This window comes from Cupressus sempervirens, chromosome 4, assembly GCF_028749045.1.
Source record: "Cupressus sempervirens isolate cs-2001-9-10 chromosome 4, ASM2874904v1, whole genome shotgun sequence".
NCBI lineage: Eukaryota > Viridiplantae > Streptophyta > Pinopsida > Cupressales > Cupressaceae > Cupressus > Cupressus sempervirens.
The window spans coordinates 683,580,643-683,591,792 of record NC_143121.1 but is presented as its reverse complement, the minus strand read 5'-3'; positions in this window follow the sequence as shown (position 1 = coordinate 683,591,792).

Below are 11,150 nucleotides of genomic sequence, written 5' to 3'. Positions count from 1 at the left end.
GGAAGATCATGGTTTTGACTTGCAATTACAGAGGGCTTGCAAATAGATCAATGGATGTAGAGATAGAAGATTGAACTTGTTGAGGCATGATTGTAGAGAGTTTGTGGGTTGCAGATCCATGGTCCTAGACTTGTCATGTAGTTCCTAATTATTCTTGCAAGGTGGTAGGTTGTGATCTGACTTGCAAACAATTCAAGGTTGTCACAAGGAGCATGGGAAAGATTTGTTGCAGAGGGTTTACGAAGATCTTGGTAGATGGATCTGAGAGGCTTGGACCCTGAGATGATTGTGAATCTTCGTGATGTGGTGGAGAGGAGGTTTTTTGAGATAACTGCTCAGCTTGAAGCTAGCTTGGCTGATTGAGTTAGGGATGGGGTGAGGAAGGAATTCTATGAACATTTGTGGAGCTGAAGTCTACCGCTCCGGAAGAGAGTTGTTTGGCCAATTAAGAGACTTATTCAAGAGAGAAGATGGCATCATAAGGTTGTGGTGGAAGAAGCTAGTTTTGTTGATCAGATTGTGGAGCCTGATACAGAACCTATAGAGCAACTAGAGGCTGTTGCTTAAAATATTCCTAACCTTGTTGATGTTGGGATGGACATTGGTTTTCATGGTCAGTCAGTTGGATCTGATATGGAAATTGCAAAGCACTTGGTTGTGGATGATCTGGTTACTGTTGGTGATTATTTGTATGTTGCAAAGCATCTTGTTGTGAGCAATGAGATTGCTAGGGTTGAGAGTTTGGCATATGTTGCTGATAAGTTACATATTGTTGTTGATATGGCGTTTGTTGTTGTTGGTGTGGATTCACTAGTTGTTGATGTGGATGAAGGTTTGTTGATGAAGCATTATGTCCAGTTTGTTCTTGGGAGTGAGCATGTAGGTTGGATGATTGATATTCTGGTGTTTGACAGAGTGATACATATGCGAATGATGTACAAATCGATTTTCTTGTCCCCGTTGAGGTGGAAACCTTTGGTGAAGATGAAGATGGTTGTAGATCTTTCTTTTGACATCAAAGTGTGGGGCACACTTTCTATCTACCTCGGGAGTCTGATGCAGGAGCATCTTGCATAGGAAAATTTAAAATTAAAAAAAAAAAATTAAAATTTAGAAAAAAATTGGAGGAGAGAGAAAGTGACAAAAATTAGAGGAAAAAAATAAAAAATAAAAAAAGGGGAAAAAGGCGAAAAGAAAAGAGGAATTTCTATTTTCGAGTTGCATAGGTGGCATAAATAGAAAATAAAATAAAAATGGCTATCATTCCATTTATCGAGGTGTGTAGGTGGAATTCTAGAAGGTTGTGGATATTGTGTAAGTGGAATTCTAGACGGTTGTGGATATTGTGTAGGTGGAATTCTAGAAAGTTGTGGATAAATCATGCATTTAATATTTGTTGGGTGCTTATTTGTATTTGGGTGGGAATTAAATATTTGTCAAAAGGTAGTTGCAACATCTTGGGTGGTAAGTGCCTATTTAAGCAAGGCATATGAGCATTTCTAATCAAGCTTTAAGAGGTGAAAGCTTCAAGGCGTGAAAGCTTGAAGGTGTGATCTCTTCTTAGTAGAAGCTTGGAGAAAGGGAGGAAGCAAAGGGAAATTTTTCCTGAGTTTGTGGACAGAGTGCCAAATGTAAGGCAGTTTACAATAGGATTGTGGTGGAGTTGTGAGTGTGTGGATAGAGCGTCGAATGTGAGGTAGTTTACACTTGGATCTTGGATAAAGTTGGAGAAGAGCTAGTGGCTATGGTTTAGAAACAAGGAGGTTGCTTGGTGGCTTGTGAACACAAGTTGAGATCTTGGAGGTTTCTACCAGAGTGTGGATCTAGACTAGCTTGGGTTTGGATTGGATCTTGAGGGATCTTGCAGTTGTGGCGGTTTGCACCGTGACCTTGGGAGGACATGTAGATTGATCAATGGATGCGAAAATGGAAGACTAATCTTGTTGAGGCATGATCATAGAGAGTTTGTGGATTATAGATCTGTGGTCTTAGACTTGTGATGTGGTTCCTAATTGTTCATGCAAAGTGGTAGGTTGTGATCTGACTTGTAAACAATTCAAGGTTGTCACAAGGAGTATGGGAAGGATTTGTTGTAGAGGGTTTACGAAGATCTTAGTAGATGGCTCTAAGAGGATTGGACCCTGAGATGATTGCAAATCTTCATGATGTGGTGGAGAGGAGGTTTTCTGAGATGACTGCTCAACTTGAAGCTAGCTTGGTTGATCAAGTTAGGGATGGGGTGAGGAAGGAATTCTGTGAATGTTTGTGGAGTTGGAGTCTATCGATCTGAAAGAAAGTTGTTAGGCCGGTTAAGAGACTTGTTCGAGAGAGAAGATGGTATCGCAAGGTTGAGGTGGAAGAAGTTGGTTATTTTTATTAGATTGTGGAGTCTAATATAGAACTTGCAGAGTAGCTCGAGGTTGTTGCTGAAGATATTCCTAACCTTGTTGATATTTGGATGGAGATTGGTTTTTGTGATTAGTCGGTTGAGTCTGACATGGAGATTGTGGAGCACTTGGTCATGGATGATCTAGTTGTTGGTGATTATTTGTATGTTGCAGAGCATCTTGTTGTGAGCAATGAGATTGCTAGGGTTGAGATTTTGGCATATGTTGTTGAGGAGTTACATATTGCTACTAATATGGAGTTTGATGTTGTTGGTATGGATTCACTAGTTATTGATGTGGATGAGGGTTTTCTATTGAAGCATTATGTTCAGTTTGTTCCTTGGAGTGAGCATGTTGATTGGATGATTGATATTCTAGTGTTTGACAAAGTGATGCATATGTGGATGATGTGCAAATTAGTTTTCTTGTCCCTATTGAGGTGGAAACCTTTAGTGAAGATGAAGATGGTTGCAGATCTTTCTTTTGGTATCAAGGTGTGGGGTACACTTTTTTTTAATCTACCTAGGGAGTCTGATGCAGGAGCATCTCGCATGGGAAAAATTATATTTAAAAAATAAAAAATTGTGGTGGAGAGAGAAAGTGACAAAAATTAGAGGGAAAAAAATAAAAAAATAAAAAAGGGGAAAAAGGAGAAAAGAAAAAAGGAATTTCTATTTTCGAGGTGCAAAGGTGGCGTAAATACAAAAATAAATAAAAATGGTTGTCATTCCATTTATCGAGGTGTGTAGGTGGAATTCTAGAAGGTTGTGGATATTTTATTAAATCATGTATTTAATATTTTTTGGGTCACATGGCGATGCTTAGTTGTATTTGGGTGGGAATTAAATATTTGTTGAAGGGTAGTTGCATTTACCTTTTATCCCACATTGGTTGTGTTGGTAACATCTTGGGTGGTAAGTGCCTATTTAAGCAAGGGATGTGAGCATTTCTAATCAAGTTTCAAGGTGTGAAAGCTTCAAGGCATGAAAGCTTCAAGGTGATCTCTTCTTAGTAGAAGCTTGGAGAGAAGGAGGAAGCTAAAGGGTGAGTTTTCCTGAGTCTGTGGACAGAGTGATAAATGTGAGGCAGTTTACAGCAGGATTGTGGTGGAGTTGTGAGTGTGTGGACAGAGTGCCAAATGTGAGGCAATTTACACTTGGATAAAGTTTGTGAGAAGAGCTAGTGGTTGTGGTTTAGAAACAAGGAGGTTGCTTGGTGGCTTGCAAGCACAAGTTGAGATCTTGGAGGTTTCTACCAGAGTGTGGATCTAGACTAGCTAGTGTTTGGATTGGATCTTGAGGGCTCTTGCAGAACTATTATTGTAATTGCTATTGTATTTTTTCGTAACTAGGAAGGCCTTACAATGTGCTCACATTGCATGTAATATTTATTTTATGAATAAGGATTTGTGATTTGATATTAGATCTTGCATTGTTATTGTGTCTCTATTGTGTCTTTATTTGTTGGGGGCTAGGACATCTCCTTTGGGGATTCTCCTACCTTGCGCTACATCAGCATTGCTCACTTACCAATATCTTATGCTCGTCTTTGATCCATGAAACATGATAGCATTTAGGATGCTTTAGCCTTTGCAACTGTAACTTTTTAACTAGCTCTTCTGATACCAAATTTGTAGAACTTCCACTGTCAATGATCACTTTGCAACATTTTCCAGCCATCTTATATCTTGTCTTGAAAAGACTTCTCCTTAACATAGGTTCCTCATCACTTCCCTTATTACATAAGATTCTTCTCACCATCATATTTTCACCAACCTCAGGTCCATTTGGTGAACCCTCAGTGTCTCCTTGAATTACAACATTTTTGTTACCTTGCCCACTATCATAGGATCTATAGTCAAAGGATCTATGCCCCTCTTTACCACATATGAAATAATTACCATGAAAACCACCTCTAAAATAAGAATTACCTCTTCCTCGATAAGAACCAGTACCTCCTCGATAAGAATTACTCCCTTTCCATTTAGTCTTATTTTTATCATCATTTTTGCATTTAGATTTCCCTTTGTCTTGCACAAAACTATCAAATGTGCCATCTTCTCCATAAGATCTACCTCTACCTCTCAAGAATCTATCACCTCTACCTCTTTGTCTTTTTTCATGCTTCTTTGTCAAGATCTCCTCAGCTTTCAAGGCATATTGGTATGCTTCTTCCACACTTTCCAATTTCATAAAATTTATTTCATCTTGAATTCCAAATCTTAATCCATTTATGTATCTTGCAATTTTCTCAACATCATCATTCACATGTCCAGATCTAATATCCAATCTATAAAATTCCACAGTATACTCATTTACAGTCATGTCTCTTTATCTCAAAATTTGCATCTTTCTCAACAGGCTAATTTAGTAATCAGTAGGAAAGAATTTGTTCTTTACCGTGTTCACCATTTTCACCCAAGTTTTGATCTTTTCCTTTCCTCTTCTTTGTCTATCAATTTGCAAATGCTCCCACTATAGTGAGGCATGTCCTTTCAACCTAGTAATTTCAATCTTCACCTTCCTATTATCAGGAGTGTTTTCATACTCAAAGAACTTTTCCATTTTAGAGACCCAATATAACATAGAATTCCTATCCAACTTTCCATCATAAGGAATAACTTCTACAGTAGGTTTTGAATTTTCCCAAGACAACACTCTTAATAACCTTGCTTCATCTTGATCTTCTTTAGGTTCTAGATTAGGGTTTGGTGCTACTGCTTCATCATCACTTACATCGTCAAGATGTGCTCCTCTCCTCTGGGTTGTCTCTATAGCACCTAATATGGCTGCAATTTGTCTCAAAGTATCTAATATTTCATTATCAACATTTTCTCTACCTTAGACCATCTTTAAAAGTCAAGTTCCTGCAAGATTGTAACCCTCTGCAAGTCATAGGCCAAATCCTCAAATCTATTTCCCCACAACCAAATTCACTTAGGGTTCTACACAATCCAATCTCCACAAGGATGAACCTTGAGGTTCTGATACCAGCTAACATAGGGAGGAATGAATAACTAAGACCAAAGGCACACCTAGTTCAAACTGCCTTCACAGAATCAACACAGCAGAAATAATAGCAAATATAACCAACTCGGGAGATAGAGGAAGAAAATCCCTTCATTCATATATGCCTTCAAAGATCTATTACATGCCCAACTATAAGGCCTTCTGGATTATGACAATGTATCAATTCAATTACAATCTTTGATGATCAAACCTCATATTCTTGCTCCTATTCTCACTCTCCCCTTTTTTTTGCTAAGACTCAAACCAAGACCTCTTGAATACATGCATGGCCACAAGTCGGCCTATTGCAAATATAACTAAATAAACTCTCATATTAAATACTAGGCTAAGCCACAAGTTGGTTTGCAATAGATATCTAACACTAAATTAAATGTAAAGGTCAGCGTCAACAGGAAATCGAACACAAACAACTCAACAAATGAAAGCTCCAAGAGACACTGATGCTTGATATCCACACAAACTTGGCATCCAAATGAACTCAACATCCACATGAACTCAACATCTAAATGAACTCAACAACCAGACAAATCGATATCCAAAGGATGACTTGGCAACCAAAGAACACTCAGTAGTAACTAAAAACTCAGTATCAATCAGGAAGCTAAGCATCCACTAAACACTCTACATCTACTAAGAACTTGGCAATGCAAGACATTGCAACTCGACAAAAACTAGGAAAACTAAAAGCAATCATGTAGGATAGCAGTGCCACCGAGGATGCTCCTACATCAAGTGGTTATTTTAATTTGTAATTACAAGGCTGACTTGTGGTGATGTAGCCCAAACCATCAAACAATAACTCAAAAAATTACACAACACAGAAGTTTTAGAATGCCAGATTCTTCATTAAAATTTTCCAACTCTACTCTACCCTATAATGAAAGAAAAACCACTACTTATTACAATTTTGAAAATTACCATATTTGGCAAATTTTTGGGAAAATAGATTTTTCCATTTTTGGTAATTTTCAAAACCCATTCTAAGAATCCTAATTTTTCCCAAGAATAGCCCCCAACTAAGGCAAGATGAATTTCCAACTAATTTATGAAATCAAGAATATGAATTCAGATTTATTACAAAAAAAACTTTCTAAAAAACTAAAAAAATAAGATAAAATCCAATTTCAAAAGCCAAGATGATATTTTGGGGTCCTGTAATGTTTTTGAAACAACCATCAATGGAGCTAAGCTCAATTAGAAATCTAAATAACTCCTCCTCACGCAACTGCCTATAAAATTTCAGCCAAAACCCACATCTCAGTCAACAACCTTGATCCTCGGATGCTCCTACATCATTCTCCCCTTCTTGAAAAGAACGCAGCTCTTGCAAGTTCTCATTCTCAAACTACTTCCATTTAGGCTCATCTAGCTTCTACAAATCCCATTCTACGATTTAGGTGTTATATGTTAGTGCCAACACTTCCTATTGCATGAGATATCTATTATAGTCACCCTAGCGAGTATGAACAATCTTCTTGTCTAGAATCTGTGCAACCCTTTCCCTTTTCTTGATGAGGATAGTGTGTGTACAGTCTACCACATCCTCATTTTCAACAAATGCATCATCACCATGGAAAGTATATAAATCAAAAATATTAAACACAGGAGATATATCAAGACCAATGGGGAGCTCTACCTCATAAGCATTATCATTAATCTTCTTCTGAATCTTGTAGGGACCAATTTTCTTATTTTTCAATTTATGACAAGTCCCAGTAGGAAACCTCTCCTTTCCAAGATAAACCATCACTAGATCACCTACACTAAAAACCTAATACCTTCTCGTAGCATTTGTGGAAGCTTTGTGTCGCTCATTGTTGTCATGTAACTTGTCTCACATCTTCCTGCAACTGGTAGAGCTACTCTGCAAAGGCTTCTCCATCATCATTGACTCTGTCACGAAGGTAAGTTGCACCAAATTGAGAACACCTTGAGGATCACAACCATAAACAACTTGAAATGGTGACTTACCAGTTGAGCTATTTACTGAGCTTTTATAAGCAAATTCTACTTGGGGCAATGTCAAATCCCATTGTTTGGGCTTCTCTCTAACTATACATTGCAAAAAATTACCCAAACTATGATTGACAACTTTTGTTTGTCCATTAGTTTGTGGATGATACGCATTACTAAATTGTAACTTTGTCCCCATCTTCTTTCATAAGGTCCTCCATAAATGACTCAAGAACTTAGTATCTCGATCAAAGGTGATTTTTTTTGGAACCCTATGCACTCTAACTATTTTAGAAAAGAATAACTGGACCACCCTAGTGGCATCGCTAGTTTTCTTACAAGAAATGAAATGAGCCATTTTTTAGAATCTATCCACAACTACAAAGATATAGTCATTACCTCATTGTGTATGTGGCAGTCCCAATACAAAATCCATACTCAAGTTTGTCCATGGTCATACTGGTACTGGTAATGGCATGTACAATTTGGTGTTCTAGGAGTGCCCCTTGGCTTTTTGACAAAATTGGCACCTTTCCAAAAACCTAGTGATATCTCGCTTCATCTTTGGTCCATGAAAACTATTGACCCTTAGTGTAGTCTATCATAGGTGCTAAAATGTTGTTGAAATTATGAATGAACTTTCTATAGAAAGTAGCTAAGCCATGAAAATTCTCACCTCGATGATACTATGTAGACTATGCCATTCAAGAATGGCTCGAACCTTCTCTAGATCCATCTTGACACCATCTACTAAAAAGACAAACCCTAGAAAAACTAAACTTGCTTGCATGAACCTACACTTCTTCAAATTAGCATGGAGTTCCTCTTCTCAATACCCCCAATATGATCCTTAGGTGTTGCAGATGTTCTTCCCTTCCCTTGCTAAAAATTATTATATCATAAAAATAAACTACTACAAACTTACCAATATAGGAACACAACATAGTGTTTGTGTGTCTCATAAAAGTACTTGGTGTGTTGGATAAACCAAAAGCCATAACCTTCCATTCATACAAACCGTCCCTAGTTTTGAAAGCAATGTTCCACTCATCCCCTTCTTGGAAGTAGATCTGGTGGTACCCACTTTGAACATCAATCTTAGAGAAATGTGTTACTGCAGCAAGAACATCCATCATGTCATCCAAACGTGGGATAGGAAAATGATACATAATGGTTATCCTATTGATGGCTCGATTGTTTATGCACATCCTCCACATGGGTAAGGCCACAATAATGGTTCCCATTTTTCATCATGAAGAAATTAGATGAAAAGTGAGAAAATCCTCTTCTAGGGGCTTCAAATGAAGCCCCCTAGAGCTTCATTGAAAGGCATGGCCTTAGGGGCTTCATTTGAAGCCCCTTGTGCCAATTTCCCTAAGGGCTTCAAATGAAGCCTTAAAGCTTTGAGAGAATCCCCTAGGGCCAATAGGTGGCCAAAAAGTGGGCCAAGGGGATTCGTTCGAACCCCCTTAGGGCCAATAGATGGCTAAAAAGTGGGCCAGGGGGCTTCATTCGAACTGCCCAAGGGCCACTAGGTAGCCAAAAAGTGGACCAGGGGGCTTCATTCGAATCCCCCTAGGGACACCCAAATAACCCCTTAGGGGGCTTCAAATGAAGCCCCTTCATTCGAAGCCTCTCCAAGGGCTTCATTTGAAGGTCCCAAAATTGGAAATTTTACAAACTTACTCAAATTTCTATCAATATTTTCCCTTTTAAGGGCTAAATAGGTCCATATTCTAAAACTAAATATAAAAAATTCGTGTACTTTGAATAAGCTTTCCAATGACTATATTTTTAGTATATATTGAGTTTATCATGATCTTTAATTTTTAGTTTTATTAAATATAGGTTGTCTGGCCATTTCACAAATTTGGATTGGAAGCTTCGGGAAAAATAGATGATGAGAAATTTTTTATTTATTTTTAAATATGTAAATGTAATATCCCCTCTAATAATAATCATTTAATATAATCTAAAAAAAGGTGAATAAAGACAGAGCAACAAATTTTGGTTGGCATTCAAACATTTCTAAGAAGGCATTTGATTCTCAAAATAAATTTGGGCGCCCTAAACATGCTCATCGACAGATCTCTGTAAATATTTGAGATTCTTCACATGCTCACTATGCGGTGGAAACTGAAAACAAATTTTTCATAGTGGCCAACTTGGAAAATCATATTGTTCAAAATCTAGGCAATTCAAATCCATAATATGAGGAGATGCATGGAAGAAAATCAGCTCTAGGAACTCTCCATTCAAATCATTCTCACAAATTTTCAAATTTATTTGGTAACATTTGACCATTCCCATATTTCACTTTAGAAAGTTTGAATCATTAAATTAGGGTTTTCAGTATGACTAAATATGCATCATCAAACCTTCACAAAGTGTCTCCATATCTAGTAGACTCAGATAGGGTTTCATTGTAGTCCCCATGCCATGTCAATTTCTCAAATTTGGATGTGCCCATTGTTGCATCTACAAAACTCTAAATTCCCCCTTATCGGCGATCCGCAAAGAGGACTATCGGGAACACAACAAAACCTAAGGGAATTTCATATCATAATGCAAATCCAATTGACAAAGACAATTCCATCCTGATTCAAAATGATGAATGTGAAGCAACATGGTGGGAATGCCAAAGTCTTGGAATTTTTGTAGTTTGGAATGGTCTTAGTGATGAAATGTTCTTTCTTTCCAACTGGCTTAAAGAAAATTGTTGTGGCCAGGTAAGTATATCCTTCTTCTCTGATAACTTGTCCTATATTTTAACTATTTAGATGATTTGGTTAAAATTGAATTTGCAAATGTTTTTGAGTGCTTCTTTAACAATCATATTGTCAAATTTGTCGAATGGTGTCCAAACTTTAAATTAGAAGATTTAGATTTTAAATACCCAATTTGGTTCAATATTCAGTCATTACCACTTGAATTGAATCAGATTGAGATCCTCAAATCAATAGGGTCTGCTTGTGGTGAGTTCATAGGGATTGATGCTTCATTTCAATATTATAACAATGTGAAATTACTAATTAAGACTAAATTCAATTTCAATCTTTACATTTCCATAAAAAAGTAATAACAAATAAGGAAACTTATGAGTTAAATCTACACTCATTCGAAGGAGAAATTTCAGAAATAATAAAGATTGAAGACAGTAATGGTATGGGGTTCCAAAATTTACCTCTTACCTCAGACTTTCAGAGTATGTTTCCTACGATTTACAATCTAAGAAAGAAGATGGGTATTAGATTCTCAGATCTGAACTCCACTTTACAGTCTAAAAGTAAGGATGGGTCTTAGTTTGATATGCAGTATACAAAACTAATGAATCAAGAAGAGGATAAGGTCAATCCAACACCTACTGTAAAGGTTAAATCAATTATTATTACTGATCATAAAGAGTTCAGAATTAACTCAAAAGAATGAGGTAAAAAGGAAGTATAGATCGAAGAAAAATAAAAAAGTACTAAAGAAAAATTTGAGACAGAGGTTAAATCCAGATGAAGAAGAGAATATGTTGAATAAAGAGGTAAAGGTGGATATGTGTCAAAAATTGGTAGCAAGTAATGTAAAGGGAGTAAAAGTGGTTAGTCTATCCACAATGGATTAGAAGGTACTTAATGATTCAAGCAGGAGAGATTCATGTAATATGTTAAGCCTTTCAAGAGAAGGAGAAACAGGTATAGAAGATCCAGTAATAGTACAAAATAGGGTAACAGGGGCTCCAGAGAAAGATGATATAGTTGAGCTAGAAAGTTCCTTACTATTTGATCCACCT